This window comes from Halyomorpha halys, unplaced genomic scaffold, assembly GCF_000696795.3.
Source record: "Halyomorpha halys isolate HHAL.00 unplaced genomic scaffold, Hhal_1.1 Scaffold689.1, whole genome shotgun sequence".
Taxonomy (NCBI): Eukaryota; Metazoa; Arthropoda; class Insecta; order Hemiptera; family Pentatomidae; genus Halyomorpha; species Halyomorpha halys.
In genome coordinates, this window is record NW_027113663.1 from 439,558 (window position 1) to 460,815 (window position 21,258).

General features: G+C 28.6%; 1 protein-coding gene across 4 annotated transcripts in view; it reads left to right on the top strand.

Annotated features, from left to right (window-relative positions):
- Positions 1 to 21,258, top strand: part of LOC106685400 (Extracellular sulfatase Sulf1) — a gene marked incomplete in the record, with an annotated part of 308,543 nt that overhangs the window by 83,422 nt on the left and 203,863 nt on the right. For 2 of the 4 annotated variants that reach the window (XM_067051057.1, XM_067051056.1), the window contains 1 exon segment: positions 9,685 to 9,745. 4 annotated transcript variants of the gene reach the window in all.

Here is a 21,258-nt window from a genome sequence, read left to right on the forward strand (position 1 = left end):
TATGTTCGTACTTTATGCACTGTCATACCGCTCATCCGATTGTAATGCGGGCTTTTTGCTAATTAATCATGAATTTTCCCGAGAAAATTTAAGGCTACTCCGATTTATCCTATACAAAAAAAGTTTTTTTAAAACAAAAATAACAATTTTTGGAACGTAGATTAGAAATTATGTATTTTCTTCATTTTTATTATATTATATATGTCAATCGATTTCGGTCTTTCTGGAGAATAAGCAAACAATACTACTGATTCTATTAAACTCTATTTTTTTTCACTAAAAATTTAAAATGCTGGTTTTAGTAAAGAAAATCAAAAAATTGTTTTACGAAAAAGCGAATAATATTCGTTTATTGTGTCTCTGATACTTTTAAAAACCATTTTTCAAAGAAATTAAATACTAGAATTTTTTAAACTGATTTTAAAATTTATTTGGAGGATTTTTTTTTCTCACAGTTCCATTGTTCATAACTTATTTACTTTTTATCCCATTCTTACGTTAATACAACTGTTAGAGAGCTGAAATTTTACTCTTTTTACCTACATTGGCATAATTTAGATTATGCTGTTATAACGGTAAAATATGGGTTTCAAATTAAGAAAAACTTTTCAATCGTTTTATTTTATATATCTGGTTCTAATTTGTTTATTCTAAATTTTCTTTCCTCGGAAGTTGATATATAAGTTTTTTAAAAATGCTGAGGGGAAGAAAACTATTGTTTACTCATATTTGTCAACTTTATCAATTTCCATTTAGAAATTTTGTCAAAAATGAAAAAAATTTCACAATGGAAATTGATAAACTTGACAAATACGATAAATCAATAGTACATGAGTATGGGATAATGTCCCGAAACGTTGCACAAGTACAAAATATAGAATAGTAATATATTCTAATTAGAATTTTTCTTCACTTCAGCATTAAAAAAAAAATTTGTTTAATAAGATCTAGTTAGTGCCCTTTGATGCAGTATATAAAGCACTAAACCACTTCCTAGTTTTGTGTAGATTTATTGTGTCCTGTTGAAGTTATTTCTTTTTTATTACTATACATTTTCATTATATTATGTTATTTGCCGCTATAAACTAAATAGATATAAAAGCAATTGACTAAATCATCAATCTAATGTGTAAATAGCCGAACATATTAAATATATAATTTATTCAATTTCTCGAGACTGGTATTTATTTATTAAATAAATCAAATGATATCTTTGTTAAGTCTCACACTCTTTATTATATCAATAGTCCAACGTTAAGGGCCAATTCGGCCATCCTCAAGGATAAATACACCAAATATAAATTCACTGCTAACATCAAAATTTAAAAAATGTTTTACAGCCTATTTTTCCCAGGTCATCAATTACAAGTCAAAATCAACCTTTTTTTTTTTTAATTTTAACTAAAAATTAACGAAGTTTGAAAAAAATAGGCAAAATAGCCTGTAAAACAATTTTTAAATTTTGATGTGAGGTGTGAATTTATATTTAAGATTGTCCTTGAGGATGGTCGAATTGGCCGAAACGTTGGACTATTGATATAATAAAGAGTGATACCATAATAACTTAATAAGGATACCATTTGATTTATTTAATGAACATATTAATTTATATTAAACTATAATTTTATTTAATTGATCTATCTACATGCCTAAGTTAATACATTCCCTGCACTTGGGAAGCATTGCCGGGTTTGCTAGTATTAAATATTTTAGAAATAGGCACATTATTTTATTTTGCAGCTGCAGTTCCTACCCCGTCAGATTATCTAGACCTGACCACACTAAACCAGTCGCTGCTAATTGTTTGTACTCACAAATTACAAGTTGCACGAACAAACAATAGGCAAAGACGAGAGAAGAGAATGACTGTATACCCTCGACAAACATCCAGTCTCCCACAAAGATAACGGTGCATCCTTGTTCCCTTTCATCTCTACCGACCGTTTAACTAACCATTAGTCCAACCATCGGAGATGTCATGCGGTTTACAAAGTATCTTTTTAAAGAGAGAAACCATATCTCGATAATATCAGTATATCTATCATCTGTATCAAATATTTACCACTAGGGATCTGTTACAGGAATTCCATTTGCAATCCTGATTTATAACTTCTTCCATTTGTTTCTGTTGACTCTTCCTTTATCTCGAAGGTTTCTTGGCTTTCTTCTTGTTCATAAATTGCGTATGTATGTATTAGTTTTCGACACCAGGAACTAGAAGCGTCTTAGGTATGCCTTCCTCAATCGTTCTATTTCTGCCACTTTATTTCCAGAGGCGAATGAACGAATGTCTATTTAGGAAATGCATACGATAAAGTACCAGAAAAGGAGAGAAATACTTGCTATAAACACACCATACTAAAACTAGTTGAACAATTGTTTATTATTCTTATATTAAAAAGGCATAGACAGTAAATATTAAAATATATAATAGTAGACCATTTCTTTTGGTTCTTTAATATTAATCTTTTTCTAATTTTCATTTTTCATCTTTTTTTATAAAATTATTTATTTATTTTCTAATTATTGATCTCTACATTTAATTCTCTCGTAGTAAATAACTAGTAAAAATTCTAAACATAAAACAAGTATAAATATACATAAAAATCCTACAAGGCCATACACAATTATGTTTAATTAAAATCTAAAAAAAATCTGGACATACGTACATATAAAAAAAAAAATTTAAAAAGTATTGAATATATACATGTTAATTATAAAGAATTATAAACATTAAAAAAAAAGGCACTAAATATGGAAATAACAAATAGAGAGAAAAACACTTTATTAAAATAAATTTTGAGCTGTCAACTAGTGAAGCACAAATCTTTTATAATCCTATTAATATAAGAAGCCACAGTATATATATATTTTTTAAATTGTTACATTATAAAAATGTCTGCATTATGTATACAAATTATACATGATTTATTTTTTCCTTTTTATTATTTAATATTTCTTCCCTTACACATTTTAATTTTTTTCCATCATTTTATAGTTCTTTAATTATGTTTAATTTTTCCATTATTTCAATTCTACAAAATTTTTTGTTTCATTACCTATAGAAATAAATTTAAGTTAAAGTATAAAAGAATATATAACAATTTAAATATAGTAAAAAAAATATGCATACATTAAACGCACCATGGTCGTCTCGTCCCCATATATTAATAATATTTGGAAAAACATTCTAATACATGCATACACAAATAAAATAGAAGTAGAATAGAATACAAATAGAATAGCCATTTTCATATAATAATATCAGAAAGTAAGCTGGAAGAACCATTGGTTTGTGGGACTATTGAGAGGTAGTTACTGATAACATCTACTATGGATTTTTTTTCGCAGGTGCTAACTATATAGGGTGGTAGTCAAAAACGGTCGAAACAGGTTGTGGTAGAAATAAGTCAAAAAATTTTGACACTTTGATTTATACGTCTCTCAGTTTAGATAGTTCCTGCAATGTATCCTGAAAAATAAATAGTGATTAAACTATGTCTAATGCATCTCTTGTACAGCTTATGAAATGAAATGCATCTTTTTCTACTATTTTTAGACTTATTCTACTTTTCCGCCCTTCCTAGGTATCTAACAGGTTTAATTATTTTTGCAAGGGATGTTAAGAGGTTTAAGTAAAACCGTTTAGGTGTTGCTTTAATCGGCAACTCGACTAACAACTCTTGTGTTCAGGTTTATGTTAGGTTGTAAAAATGTATATTTTATTGTTTAAATATATTTTTTATTCTACCAACTTTGAATCTATTTTCCATATGAAATATTTTCGGGAGCATATGAAGTAAATACAAAGTTATGTATTTATTTCGTAAACCTTTTTGTGTGTATGACAGTTTATTATTTTATTTAATATTTCATATTACATAAGTATACTTAATTTATATAGTCGATTATTTGTTTTTTATATATTTTTAAATAAAAAGAGAAAATAAAAAAAAAAATAATTTATTCAATTTACTTTTTAATTTCTTAGTTCTATAAATGATTATATCCTCATTAAATATTGTAATTATTATATTATAAAGAGTCTTTTGAAAAATTAAATGATCGGTTTTTGGTAAAAAATTAATAGCTCTTATTTTATAACATTTAAAAAGTTATTCATGTCATTATTTACCGAAATTTTTATTTAATTTTAAATAATTGTTTACTCTCTATATACTAGTTTTTAATAAGTTCGGTTTGTGAAGCTATGTAATAATGAGAACTGGGTAAAAATTAGTGATAAATAAAACTATGACTGAATATTTATAATTAATGTGATATATCTTTTTCTACGTGGCGTTGTACCATTGCTGTCGTTTTGTTATATTAAGAATTATCTGTATAAGAAATGTTAATTTAATCTCTTGAATGTCAAGACATAGAATGAAAAATGTAGCTTATAGTTTTATAAATCTCTATTTGTTTTCCAAGCACTATTAATAATGGGTGTTAAGTCACCAGTTTGGCTACTATATGAATCAAGGGGCAGAGTATACAATCCCACAATACTCTTAAGAAAAAGGTTTAGTGTTGTATCAAGCAGTTACATATCTGAGGGCTAGCTAAATAGGATTTTATTAGAGTTTCCCTTAAAAAATAAATAAAAAATATTAAGAAAAATAAAATTAGTTATTTTTGAAATAAAAAAAACTAAAACATTTCAACTAACTAAAGTACTTTTTAATTTAGCCTTTTTAAAAAATATTTTTATAATGTATGACTACCGTTTCCTAAATTGGTGAATATTTCATACTTTAAATTCAGATTCCTTTTATTATGATCAATGAAAATTTATATATGCAGGCACCAACCCAATGAAATATCCTATAATTTTCAGAATTGATATTGTGGAGAAAACAATTTTTTTTTAATGTTTCGTAATCTTAATTATAAGATCGTTCAAAATTTGAGTTAATTGGTCACAACTTATGACTTATTTTTTGGAGAAAATAAAAAATAAAATAAACTAAAGAATATTGTTATGTTAAAAAATATTAGTGATTTTATCTTAGTGATTTAATTCACTACACAACCATATTGAATAAACTTCTTGTGATATTATCTTTTCTACTTGAAATGCGCACTTTAACAAGAAGTAAAATTTGCAAAACTCTTTATCAAGTTTTTCAATCAACTGATTGATGGAGTTTTACGAACGTAATTCAATCAGTTTGAGGTGGAAAGCAAATTAATTATATTAAATATCACAGTTAAATGATTTCTCATATTTAAAATACATAATCATTTTTGTTTTATTATACAATTTAGCGCGTGTAAAAACGATCATTTGCATATAAAATTATAAGAAAACACCTACTCCGTTTTCAATACATATATTATTTTACAATCTTTCAGGGATAAAACCTCATTTGAGTAGCAACAGTTACCGCTGGCATTATAGGTAATGAGGGGTTATTTATAACAGCGTGGTTGTCGATATCGTGATTTTAACACGATTACCTGTTATGAAATAATATCTATTGCATGGCTCGAGGAAATGGCACTAAATGATACTTATTTCACAACTATTGCTTTTTTTCTTTGTTTTTTATTTTTTGCATCATGATGCAAAGGAATTCACGTATACCGCATAAAAAAGAAGGATATTGAAAATCATGCTAAAAGATTGACGATGGTTAGAATTTTTATTCCATCATTATGTATTTTTTTTAAATAGTATAAATGAAATATACTAATACTTTAAATATACTGCTATTTTATAAATGTTTTTTTCTTTCTACATTTTGACATTTAAGATTCAGAAATCATCTGGACATACGTAGTTGAGCTTTGGGGCTCCATTAAACCTTCGAATTCCTCTCGTATCCAATCTTTACAATCCAAAATCCTTCGTAAAATCCTCAATGGTCCTTATTTTGTTACTAATAATACCATCCTTAAAGACCTAAATGTTCCTTATGTAACCGATCTAGCCCGAACCAAATATTATTCCTTCCATAATAAACTCCCTAACCGCCCAAACCCACTCGTTTCTAACCTTGCTTCCTCTTCCATTCCTGGAAATCCTCCGAGGCGCCTGAAAAGAAGATGGCCTCGTGACCTTATATTGTAAACTGTTTTTAGAGTTCTACTACTGGGTAGTTTCTCTACATCCTGTATCATATCATTATGTCATTATGATCAAATTGACTGGTTGTATTTTTTTATACAGTTGTAAATATCAATAAATAAATAAAATAAAAAAAAAAAAGATTCAGAAATAACTTTACTTATAAAGATAATTATGAACATCGAATTATTAAAACGATAGAAATCCACCATAACACCATCTTGAAAAAGAGTAAACTACTTAAACAGATGAGAAAGCATGGAAAAAATATATAAATATAAAAAATAACTTTTGCTATAATATTCGAAAATATTTATTAATATATCGACTATAATCAAGACAAGTTACAGGTTTTATTAATCGAATTATTATGTTAAATCATTAAAAATGATCGGTCCAATTAGGCTATGAATTCTAGTCTGTATGGTATGTTCATTTTATTCTAATCCCCCTTTTTTCCCATCTCTTAGTTTGTACTTTACTTTATATTTCTTCTGTTTATTTGTTATCATATCTGTTTCCATTAATTGTCTATAAACTTTTATTGTTCTTTTTTAGTTTTTATGCTTCATTGTACATCTTTTTTCATTTTCATTTATTCTCCTCATTCATGTTAACATAGCTTAAGTGTTTGTAATTTTTTTTTAGTTCTGATAAAGTCGTGGGGCGAAACGTTGGCTTAATTAAATAGTTTAGTCGCTATTTGAGACTTAATTTTCTTTTAAAAATAATCCAATTGTTTTGAAATATACAAGTCTTAAAAAAAAAATTAATACTACATAATTACTTATGTTCAGTATTTGTAAAAAAAAGAATTCACCCAATAACATATTTTCGAATTGTTAATATTGTGATTCCTTTACAGGAATAATCATTGATACTGATTTGTTTAACAATGGGAAACATAATCAAAAGAGTTTCAGGCTCTCAAAGGTACAAACATATCGTGAGGAGAGTATGAAAGAAATAGTATGTTTTCAAACCTTACTTAATTTTTAGTTTTGAGTATGTATTTACCATATATGATTAGATTAAAGTTTTATTCTAGGCGATTAACTTCTTGGTTATAACGCCCGTGGTACGCTTATAGTTATCACATCTATAAAATGACCTAGTGTAATGATGGAACAATCATTCTATTGTTGCTATCGGCCTCATTTTTGCCAATATATTTTTATCTATATTGGAAAAAGATAGTTGACCGTATGAAATAGATTGTAGGAAGAAAGTTCAGGTAGCATCAATAAATGTAAAAAATAGTAGAAAAAAACTGTTTACTGTTAACCAACGTTTCGGCCCACTTTGCAGGGCGCCATAAATTCTTTATAAAGATTAAATTATTTCCTTAATACTGAATATGAGAAATTGTGGAAGTATTTTTAATATAACTAAACTATCGAAAAAAGTATAAGATTACAAATGTTAAATTCAACAAAAAAATTCGAAACTTTTTTTTTTTAAAGTATATTCTGGTAAAATTTATAGATATTTAAATGATCTTGAACATAGCATTAAAGAAAAGTAAATAGATAAAAAAAAATCAAACAAGTATGAGCCAACTAAAGTAGTTAAGGATATACGTCCGTTAAACAAAATAATGAGACGTTTTAATGAAAAAGGCTTTGAAATTAAAAATGTAGCTCTTGGCTTCTCTTGCAAACGTTGCACAATTAAACATCTTGTAAGCGTTTCAGGATGGTGAAAAATGCTGCAAATCAATAAACCATTGTATATTATTTTAATTAATTACTTTTAATATTAGCAAATAAAAAGAAACAATAACATTTTTGAATTTAATATACCAAACCTAAAGAAAAAAAATTGAAAATGAATGCATTTTTAAAACAAGATTTGAGAATTACCATGGGTTGAATGAACCTGTAATTCGGGAGAAAAATCTAAAAAAAATATACATCAAACGGATAGTTAGTAGATTTTTTTAATTTGATTTTTTTGGATTATACGTAGCTTCAAACGTAATCCCTCAAATTTAGAAAGGAGTTAAAGTTCTTTTTTTATTACTGCTAATGATTTTACTATTCTTCGCATCTGTACTATATCCATGGTAATAAAATTGTTAAATAGATCTCTTTGTGTTTATATGATATTTATCTTTCCCTACGGCTAGGATATGAGGTTTTCCCCAAGCGATATACGCAATATAACAAATGCGGCGAAGAGAGAGAAATACAGTGTGATTTAATGACCCGTGCCTTGGCTCATTACACACGCTATTAGCTCCTGAGATATGCCATCTATCTTTCAATATGTCTCCGGTTAAAAAAAAAAAAATATCGTCAACAAGTCTAATGTAGTCAGCCCCTATAACGTATAAGCTCTTGTAGAGTTTCAGTTCACGTAGATCCACTTAAACTGAACCTTCATCGCAACCGTAGGTTGGAAATGGGCGATCCGATCTTAATACTGATAGAGTCTGACTACGAATTACCTTAAATCGATTGAGGAGAAATTGAAGGATAGAATCATGCGTAAAATAGAACAATAAATAATTTAAAACATTTCCAATGAATATTTCATTCCAGAAGTTTATAGTAAAAAAAAAATTAGTTTATGAAAAATAAATTTATTTTCTTTTTAATTGAAAATTTAAAAAACTATCACTCCTTTACAACAGATTTTGTTGCCTACCAGTTTACATTCTTACAATACATACAGAATATATAGAAATAAATAGCTATAATTAAACGCTTATTAAAAAAAAAAAAAATACTCGCTGGACACCAAGGATTTACACGCGATAAATTTGTATGTTCTAAATTTACCGGCTGTTTCATATACATGATGCATAGGTGACCAAATAAATCTGAATAATATTGGTTACTCATAAAACGATTACAGCTCTGGTTCTATAGGTCGTAGTGTGATACTATATAAATAAAACTTAATCCCCTTCATATATATTTATAATATTTATTAGTACATGTTTATAATATTATAGATATTTCTAAACTAATCTCGTCCCTCACGTGAATGTCCAAATTTAATCGCTAAATTTAAAGAGATACCGGCAAAGGTACCAATGAAGGTACGCCTGGGTAAGGGCGTTTAAGCTGCACAGATACAGATGATAAATTTATTAGTAAATAAAGTTGGCTTTATCCTTTATTTTAAGAAGTATAGTGCATTCATACTTAACCAAAGGAAAGTAAACTAAATTTAAAAATTATATAATTATGTTAGTGTCCTCTAATGATAAATAATTCAAGAATTCTATCAACCAACTTGAACAGTTCCTAGAAAAGTAATTAGTTTTTTGCAACACAAATAAACTTCAGCATGTATGATACGTATTTGAAACGCCGATAATTATATAAATGATTCAGACACTCAAGCCATTCTCTTATAATAGATGATACTTAATTAATGGGAGAGAATTATTTTCTGCGCCATTTGCAATCTGGTAGTTCAATAATATTTATAGCCTCAATTGAATTTAAATGTTGAGTTGATCTGAATTAATATGAGCGGCATTGATCAATGTCTTAACTATGATAAGACATATTGTATAATTGTATAATAAAATTTATATATATATGTATATATATATATATTTGTGACTTTATATAAATATGCATATTTTTTTTTTACAGGTACATATCAAGAAGGTTCTTTTTAACGAGATCGGCTTGCCATTCAGTCCAATATTTTTACGTATGTATTTATATTATATTTTATTATTTACTAAACAAATTAAAATATTTGATTTATGTTTAATTCAAATTATTTAGAGCTCTTCCAATTTTCTCAATTGATATGAAAGAAACCTGAATATATTAAATACCACTATTTAAAACATTACAAAACAATATTTATTAAAGTAGTGTTTGAATTAGATTTGACTTAATCTTGAATTAGACCCTGCGTGGTCTCACCGTTATTGAATTATTTAGTTTGTTTTTATTTAGTGGGTGAAATAATTTATAAAATCACAAAATAAAAAAAAGGTAATTTTTAATTTAATTAAATATGATTAAAATTTATAATCATAATTATTGCTCAGATTTATGGCATTGTGAATATGTATTTTGCCTCCTCTATTCGTTATAGTACTTCTGAAAATGTTTTATTATTATATGCTAACATATTAATATAAGAGCAGAAGAATATATCTCGCTTATTTTTTTTTCTTCTTATTCTATTAATTATTAATTTGTTGTGAATCTTCTTGTTAGTTGTAACGCATGGCAACTTCGCAATAAAACCTACGAAATAGGCGAGCTTTGTTATTTCTTCTCAAAAATAGTGTAATGTAATATAGTAAAGAATATTTATATTCTAAAGTCATCTTTTGATATACCAACGTTATAACGAAACTGCATAACTGAAGATACTAGTTTGATAAAGTCAAAAATGATAAGGATAAAGCATAGATTTTGCTTTAGCAAACGCCGTTTTATGATTTCAGAAACCAACAGTATTATCAGAACGATTGACAATTGTTAATTATTTATGGTTTATAAAACCATCAAAAGGAAACAATCCATCGGAGCGTGATAATTTGTACTCTTTTGTACTCTTTTAAAACTATTGTATTAACTTTTAAATTTAATTAATCAAATTGAGCGCAATATTCCACCAATAAACAACTAGCTGTTCAGCTATTCAATAAACATGGAATAATCCATCTTATCCTTGTTCCATATCCATATCTTGGATTAAACATGAAACGAATGAATGCCTGTTCATGTTTTATCATTGGATTGATCTAGTCTCTTAGCCAACCTGAAGTCTGTAAAACTAGAAACTCCATTTGACCTTTCAGTGCTTCCGACCAGCTGACATGTTCTCACTGCAGATAACATCCACAAAATGTCACAGCCACTGTATCCTCGTGAAATATGATATTCGATTTAAAGATTTAAACTCGTATGACGAAATATCATTGATCCAAAATTATTCTATGCACAGAAGTGATTATTCGGCTGCATAAATTGTCAGAGAAATTCAACGTTTTAAACAGTAATTATTTGAGAGGGACTATCTGAAAGGTACTTAACGCGGTAAGTGACAAGAAACTTTGCTGAGAGAAACTAAGGACGTACTCCCAGGTGTAGACAGTGTGTCCTACAAGTATTAACCAACAACTCCCATTAGTACGAATATGCTTACATAACTTAGTACCATACAGATTTATCACATGAGTCTTGAGATGAAGTATCGGTTAAACGTGGTTATGTACATTCCGAGAGTTCGTGTTGTCACCAAGCATTATCCAAACCATTTTCGACGTCGATAATAAGCGTTAGTTAAGTACTTATTTACATTTTTTCTTTCAATAAATTAATACTCTTTTAAAATAGAAATGAAAATCAGTGATTGATAGTTAGTTCCCCTGATATCTGCTCCCAAAACGTACACATTTACAAAAGCTCTGTGTTATATTTCTTAAAAATGAGTTCTGTGTTGATATTAATGTAATTTTAAGATAATAAGATAATTTTGTATTATCTTTAGTTATAAAAGGGTAAACAAGTGAGATAAGTTTTAGTTATTCTAAAGAAAAAAAAAATTCATTTTCTTGAATATATATATAAATGTAATCCTGAAGGAAGCATACAGTTAGGCGATTGCTAAATCAATAGTTTATTATAAATCAAAGGTTACACAGGAATAACAGAAGGACTAAATAAAATACATCAAAGTAGAATCAATTATACTTAGCTAAAACAATAGAAGAGAATAAAAGTACCTTTCCATACTTTTGATAAATCTAATAGTGAAGTATTACAAGTAATTAAAGGAATCTTGACAAGTTATTATTATAAATAAAAGTTAATCATTTGAAAACAAAACATCTCTTATAACCTTCTTATGATAGTTCGCCTCGGGACCGCTAGGAGTGCTTGGATGAAGTAGCAGCACAGTTATTTAATTTATGAATATAATTTACACATATACATAACAGGATTAAAATAGATAAGGAAAATATTTACAAACCAAAAACGAAACTACTGCTGTGTAAAACAATTTCGCGCCAACCTTGTTAAGATAAAAAATATTTGTGGCAGTATTATTGTCAGAGTGGTTGAATATGAAGAAATAGTAGTAGATTGTAAATGCTGCAATCCACTGCGTATTTGCTGTTTTAATTTTGTTTATTTTTTTTGTAATATTTTGAGGGAGTGATATGTGGCTTCACAGTTTCATAACCACTGCCTCAGATAATAAATGTATGTATATTATAAAGGAATAATTAACACAAGAGAAATACAAATACATATTCTAAAAGGACAGGACATTATCTTAAACACAAACACCTTCATTACACACAACAGCATTACATTACTGAGAATCGTGATCGATTTAAGGGTTGCATGCAAGCGAATCTGTGAAGATGTAAATATTTTAATAAGCTCTCAACACGGGAGAACAACTCCTACATTATCTTGTTATAAGTCTTTTCGCTTTCTATGAAGCGGCACTTATATTCTCGCCTAGGAAAAAAAATATGACACGCAGCACAAAATGCTCCTAAAAATGGAAAAGTAGTCTGGAGACCCGATCGACAAGTCAATTATGATTGCTATATTTAGTCGACGGCCAATATATAGTATCCCATTAAAGGCCTACTCCAGCTCCTCCGGTACAAGAGACTGGCTTACCTGTCCTAACAATTATCCTCTATTAAATACCAGTTTCTTTCACAGCCACTGGAATCTTTAATGGCGTCGCCGAAGCAGATAATATATTATATCATTGCTGGGAGGGAATGTAAATGCAAATGGACCTGTGTAGCATCCAATCTTTGGGATTTACATGGGGGGGAGGGAGGGGAGTTGATACTATACTTGAGAGATAACTCAGGCGACATTGCTCCCTTAATGGCCCGCCCGCAATAAAGATCTCAACAAGCTACCTCAACCTGTGTTTTTTTCTTTTTTCATTTCTTCCTTAGAGTATTACTCTCCTTCTATTTCAACTCCTCGACTGTCTGTTTTACAGACACACCCACATCCATTGGAATATTCATGCTCTACTAGCATTGTTCTATCAGTGGCTCTTCAGGCGAGACCCCAGCTTCTGGGATCTTTTTTGGTTCATGAATGTGGAACGAACTCCTTTCGAAAACCCTTTCCTGTAACTTACTTCGGAATCTTTTTTTTTTTTAACTTATTTTAATTTTTAAAGCAAAAAACTATCCAATCTGAAATAATTCCTATTCACAGGACAGTATTAATTAAACTATACATTTATTATTTCTTTGATTTTATTCAGACACATATAAACGCTGTATGATATTAAGTAAAAACAAATATCTAAGATTAAGTGATTTATATGCGCAATAAGCTGAAATGTGTATTAAAATTTTGAACTTCAATTCTCAATGGGAGTAGAATCTATGAATAAAGCTCTTACATGAATAATTTATAATCATATACATTCACTTAACTTAATTAATTTATCCTTATCTAAATCTATGAACATCCCAAACAGAAAATATTTAAATCGTAAACGACACCATAGAGAGATACTCCACAATGGAGATCCCTCTGGGTTAGATATTGTAGTTGATAATGTAGGAAAAGAAAAAAGAAAAAAAGTTTTTAGCCTTCCCTGAGGTTTTTGTAAAAGTTCTCTTTATTTCCTTTAAACCATCCAAACCCACTAGTTTCTAACCTACCTTCCTCTACCATTCCTAACAATCCTCTGAGGCGTCTGAAAAAAAGATGGCCACGAGACCTGCTAATGTAAAACGTCATTAGAGTGCAACTAATGGGTAGTTTCACTACACGCCTGTATCACTGGATTTGAACTGAGATCAAATTTAAAAAATGTATTATAATGTAGAGTTGTATATAGCAAGAAATAAATAAATTTAAAAATAAATAAACTCCCTAACCACTCAAACCCATTAGTTTCTAACCATGCTTCTTTATTCATTCCGGACAATCCTCTGAGGCATCTGAAAAGAAGAAGGCCTCGAGATCTTATATTGCAAAAATGTTTTTAGAGTGCTACTAATGGGTATCTCTGCATGCTTGTACCATACCATTATGATATTATTTCAAATTTACTTGATGTACAGTTCTAAATATCAATAAATAGATTTTTAAAAAAATTCAATTTAATTATTTTTGATGTTATACCTCTCCCTGAGATTGTAACGTCATCTTACATTGTTACATTCTCGGTATATGCACATCCTTCTGAGCCAAGCACTCAGGGACTCTCACTCCAACGTGCCCAACTATCAGATCCTCCAACACTAATAAAAATAGCACTAAAAGACCGATTATCGTTTTCCTTAATTTCAGAAAGATCACACTCCTCAGATCTATTTTTAAATGCACCTCCAATACAGTAAAAGAAACTTATTTAACATTCAAAAGTAATTTCTTATTCATACTAGTTATATAAATTATTATTAAACCTTAAATTATTTAGAAGTAATGAGACTTGGCAAACTTTTTTTTTTTTATTTATTTTATTTTTTATATAAAATAGAATATTAAAAGGCCAAACAACTCACATATATTATAAATAATGCTTGCACTAAAACATAATATTTTTTCTACAACCGTCTAGCCATTGGTAAAACATTTTTTACAATTAGTATATTTAAAAATGTGTAGTTGATTTTTAAAATATTTATTTCTGACGTGAATTTCATGAATTTTGAGCTAATTGACTTTCGTATATAAAGTAGATGAGGAATATTATAGACGGCGTTATTAAAAGCTTCTATGAATTTCGAAATGAAAATGAATACTTAAAACGTTTATACAACACAAAGAGAATAACTCATGAAAGGAATCAACACTATTTTCTATGAATTACTGAACCTAGTCACGAATGTCTTCGAAGGCTTTCTGTTTAAGAATTTTTAAAACGCTTAGTTGCCTTTACCTTTTAAACATCATTAATATTTTGATATTTCGTGCATAATTGGTCATGTTTTATTCTCTTTTCCTTTTCTCCGAAAGTGAAATATTATTATAGTAACTATTTGAATACGGAATATGTACATATTGTGATATTGTCTATCTCGAATATTAATTGTCATATCGCTATACAGGAACATTTCATTATGATTCAATTTCATAAACGGCAATTTTGCATTTTCAATTACGGGGTTAAATTGATCCGTAGATCTAGTTAACATGAATCCTAGTATTGCAATTGAAACGGGATCAGATCAAACGTGATTATGTTGCTGCAGAATGTATTAGCATTTGTCAGTATTTGTATCATCGATTGAATTGAAATAATATTTAGTTATGCAGTTTCCTAAATGTTTCAAAACAGGGTTTCACAATTCGCATCATTCGTTAATCTTAGATAATTAAATCTAAAAATAAAAAGTCTTCTACGACAATTTTCTTATTACAGATTCGTTTATCAATTTTTATTTGATTAAAATTAACTAAATTAAATTTTTTTTTCTGTATTTCACATCTTAATTGGTTTAGTAATAGTTGATATGCCAAACATAGACTTTGATGTCGACTCGCCATTACTTCAGAGTGCTTTTTTTTTTAATATTTAATTTTTTTAATATACCATATGAATTGATTTTGGTAAAAATAGGTAATGTCAAGCAGAAACATGACAACTGTTTTTTTTTCTTATATATTTCAAGATTTTTCACACCCGATGTATTTCTCTAACAGGGCAATAGAATTGAACAAAAGTAGCAAGTGGATATGGACATGAGACGTATTACGTATTATATTACAATTATTCTTATTATTATAACAATAATTGGCAATTGTCCAACTGATCTTAGTATGCTGCGTGTGCGTAGCAACCCAATGCAGTTGGGCGACGGTGAGTTTGAAGAAAGATGGTTAAGGTATTTTATAAATTATGTGTCTAATCAAACTATGTGTAAGCAAATGTTACATTATGTTGTTTACGTAGAATTGATGTTTTGTATTCTCTAACAAATATCATAATCTCCATATCTGGTTTCATATATATAGATATCGGTATTTTTTCTTCGATGTTCTCATTTACATATTTTGAAAATAATTACTTTTATTCCAATTTAGTAGTAAGTCCTTGAATATATTATATGGTAAGCAAATAAGTAAATTTTAAATTACTAGTCTATATCTTTACTATAAATAGGTTAATTTTTAACTATAATTAAAAGGATTCAATGATAACAATTCAGTAGCAATGAAAATAAAAATTGAATAAATACATAAAATAACCTAAAGATTCCCCAAATGTAAATAAAGTGGCAATATTACCAACAATATCAATACTCTTAAAGAAAAAAAGATTATGGATTTTTGTTAATTAATAACCGTCTTTCAGTAAACAGGTTCGTCTCTCATAATTTTTAAGATTTTTAAAATTTTTATTTGATTTATACTGAATCAGGGCGGTGGCATGTAGTTTGTTTTTTGAGAGTATCGTTGATTTGATGAGTTTCCAATGTAGTAGGATACATTGTCTAAGGATTCTGATTGCAAACCGCATTTTAACTAATTTTTGGAACAATTTTTTGATCCGTCAACACGTAAGCCGCCATAACCTACGAACAAATGTTTTAAGTTTTTCACTATTTTCGAGGAAAAACTGTAAAAAATTGGAAAAATGTAAAGAACAAAATCATTTTAGAGAATTCCCTTCAAAAATCGACATAGTCTAAAGTCAGACATATAGTTTACAACAAAAAAGATTTCTATAGGTAAATGGACTTTGGAACGACTATGGTCTATACATGTTATAATTTTCCTTACTTATTAAGCATAAATCTTCAAAAACAATGGATAAAAAAATAATAAATAAAATTGTCGTTTAGGAGAATAATATATCTTTAGAAACAAGGGAATATCAAAGAAAATAATTTGTTGAGTAATTAAATAATAAATAAAATTGTAGTTTAGAAGAATAATATATCTTTAGAAATAAGGGAATATCAAAGAAAATAATTTGTTGAGTAATAATTTTTGGACCTATCAAAAGATCCTAAACGGTCTGCATCAAGTTGAACCCGAAAATTCTTTCTTAATGGATTATATTACTTCCTTAATTAATAAAAACCTATTGCCATGCCACCTGCACCAGATAGCCGAGAACAAGGGAGCTGCCAATAGGCGGACACTGAGGTAGCAAATTTTTTGCTGGCCTCAGGTGACTAATATGTTTCCGTGCTATCGACTCAGCCATCTGATACCATCCGGTGAATATGGCGGCTTTGCCATTTATTATACTGATGAGTGGAGAATGGACGTACATCCATATGGATGGGCCATCCTCAATCTCTCGAGGGAAGGTACATTTAACCGATGAGGGGTGTCTCTCACCCTGCATATTTCTGCATACATAAATTAAAAACAAGCTGGCGTCAATATGGAAATCGAGCGGATGAATGAGAAAGGGACTCGTTTTGTTTCTGACAGTTTTGATTCCTTACAAACTCATTTAGGAGTTTTTGGGAATAGAAATCAGACTGAATTCTTGACAGGAGTAAGTAGTATTTTCATACTATTTATATATATTTATATACTAATATTTAATCAGCTATAACATAAATATGTTAACATGTGGAAACTGAGACAGTTATATTTAATCATAATACTATTGTTAGCTATTCAAAAATCTATATAAACACCTATTTCTTACCTTAAACCTCTAAAAATTATTTATTGATTAAAATAATGACATTTAACAATTAAACGTTTAGGGTATCTTCCTTCATCTTCGTATAATAAAATTCTCTGCAATATACAAATGAGTATTCAATAATAAAATATCAATTTTAATTAAACACAATATTCTAAAACCTATCCAAATAATTACTAAGATTATGGAACCCAAATATTCCATGCCCAATACTGTCTACCTATATCAAATACCTAATCACTATCTACCTATATTCGCCCAGTAATGCCTGTCCATAACCACTCTTCGGTCTACCGTTCGTTAGTTTATGCCTTATTTTCAAAAACCTTTAGACGCTATTATTGGATTAAACGGCCCCTCCACGTTATATTAGTTCCATGGCGTAGCCTTATGCTATAGCTAGACTATACCACCTTAGCTGGACTCATATCAACATCTTATAATGCCACGAGGCAATCAAAGGGAGAAGACTCAGTAATATGTATAATACATCTATATTATATATATGATGTACTCATTAATTTTATTGAAGGGTACAAAAAAAAAAAAGAAACAGTATTAATTACTAAATTTTATGACCAATAAATCAATCAATAAGCTACAGAGACATTTCATTAATATTTCTTTTTTTTTGGGGGGGGGGAGGATGGAAGAAAGAAAAAGAGTAGCAAAATATCTTCGTTAGTTCTTGAACGTATTAAATAATAAAAAAAAAATAAACGCAATAAATAAAGAAATTAAATGTATAGTTAACTATGAATTAGACTTTAACAATAGATGTGATCATTTAATAATTCCATTGTGAACGATAGCAATTATTTCTGTTATCATACAGTCTCAGCTTGCATAATTCAGGATCCTTAATTAACATCTCGATCGATTGAATGTTTCTTTCACTTATTCATAAGAAGAAGCAGAGATAGAACGATATCCCAGGCGTTGTAAGAACAAATTTTAATTGAAACATTCCAATTATGAATTAAGCAAAACTTGGAAGAGAGCCGAACTTGGTAAAGTAATGAGCTCCAGTGCTTTCTCACAAAAATATCTTGAGAGATGGAAGGTATCTTCAATACTTTCAAGGGAGTTTTTATTTTATTATTTTTTTTTTTTTCACCTCAGAAGATAGAAAAGGATGCTATCATATTTTCGACAGGATTCTGAAGTACTGCACTTCAAACTTGTACTTTATATTTCTTAAGTTCATAAATATGAAAACAATCCTAAAGAGGAATTTCCTGGATTAATATTATTTTTTTATTTAAATACTTTTATTTAATGTTTCTTAAATTTTTTTTTAATCTTCATTACTTTCTGCAATGTGTTAGGTTAGTTAATAACATATGGATGTTACTTTAAGTTCAACATAACATTAATTTAAGTGCGGTTAACAGGAATAAGTATTTATCAATTATACTTAAGGCAGTTTAAAATAAAACAAAAATTGTTAAACAATTTTTTTTAAATAAAATAAAAATAAGAAAAGTATAACAATATGAAAATGACATATTCTCTAACAGAACATTTTCCAAAAAAAATTTTTTGTTTAAAATGTAATTTTTTAACTTTTATACAAAAGAATTATCGTTTGTTGATATAGTTGAATATCAATAATATTAGACGGATTTGAACATCAAGCAATACTTTTTTTAATAAATAATATTTTTTTATATATATACTAAGAGTATGAAGAATGTGAATAATTCAGAAGGTCAGATAAAATAATCTTGTTTTATATAGATAGTAGCCATGGGGTAAAGCGCAATGCGGTAAAGAGGTAACTCCCAGGATCCAAGTTCGAATAAGGCTGGACAGAAAATTGTTTTCGGTTACATTGTAGACATGAGTCAACTCCTGTGGGTACTGGAGTTCTCCTGTGGTCCACCCAATCTCTTAAATTGGGTATCCTTAATTGGATAAAAATCTGGCGGTCAGGCGTGATTCTGACCAAATCACCTTCTTGCACAACCGTTGGTTTAGTACTGAACCCCTGACCCTTCATGAGTTGTAGCAGTACAGATTTTAATTTAAATATCGATTGCTTGCTAATAGATCCCATTGCGATGGCGATGAATTTAAGATATAAAAATGAACATTTATCTTACCACCTATGATTATATATAACAAAAATTTTTTAAAAATTAAAAAGTTATTATTAAAAATGATAAAAATTTATTAGTGTATCAAATTATTACTATTTTTAGTACGTACTAAGACAAGAATATGTTGATAATTCATTATCTAAGAAAGCAAACATGTTCTCAGATTCATAACATACTTGATAAAAAATATCACTAGTTTTAATGATTCATTCAAGTGTATTTATTTGTATTAATCATTCGGAATGATATCCCGTATCATATACCTAGTAGCTTTCAGGAAAAAAAAATTAATAAAATAAGCTAGTTTCCGTTTTTATAATTTTATAAAAATAGTTCTCGTTATTGATCGTAGAATAATTTATTCATCTTCAAAAGGTGATCTTTCTAATTTTCGATTTTTGTATATCGTAAAAAAAACTAACCTAATCATAAAAAAAAAATAATGATTAGTTAATAGTTGATCGTGGATATATATAGATGAGAAGAAGGCGGTCGTGGGTGCGGTCAATAGAGAACGAATTTTTATAGCACTAGAAAAAGAAGAATTTATTTTTTTTAAACATTTGTCTTATAGGTTGGTAAGTAAAAGTTATGTGATGCGCGTTCCGCACGAAATTTTTAAAGTATATTAATCCCACCTCAATTTGTCTTGAAGATATTTTTACTCATTTGAAAGTAAAGCAAAAGTAATTCTGTACCTCTTAGGTTTAGAAAGCAACATCTGATTCACCAAATTTTACATGACAACAGTTTAAATAGATCTTTACTTTTCTTTTTTTTTAATCATAGCCTATGATATAGTTATATCTCTGGATAAAGCAAAAACAGATTTTAAAAAAATATAATAAAACTAAACATGTATTAAATGAATACTGGCTCTTAGCTCATAGGTATAGATAGATATATAATTCGAAACAATACATTTCTATATTATTACTGATATCTTTATATAACGTTGAGCTATTACGATTCAAACGAACTAACACTAATATAATAAGTCTGTCAAACTGTCAAGGCTACGTCAGCAACACGTCGTTGGTGTTCCTAAATTACGAACGACTGGCTAACAATTGTTGGGACACCTTGGCGTAGGATTTTGGCAGGCTCGGATTACTTCTGAAAACTGCACGTTTTCGTCACTTTTTTAGACATTTGTAATTCAATATAATTTTATTGGCTATAAATAATCTTGAAGGCAACCGGTCAAGAAAAAATTTTAAGTTCTAGAAATGATATACTATACCTGACCTACGGACTTAAACTTTAGGGAACAGCTAAACCGTCGAACATCAAACGTATCCAATCCTTTCAATCCAAAACCCTTAGAACTTTATCTACAGAACTAAACTTTAACTCCTTAGAACTACAAAATCCTTAGAATTAATGCACCCTATTACGTTTACAACAGAACACTACACCATGACGTACATATCCCTTTTGTCCTTGCCCTCATACCAACCAAATTCTCAAAATTCCATATAAACC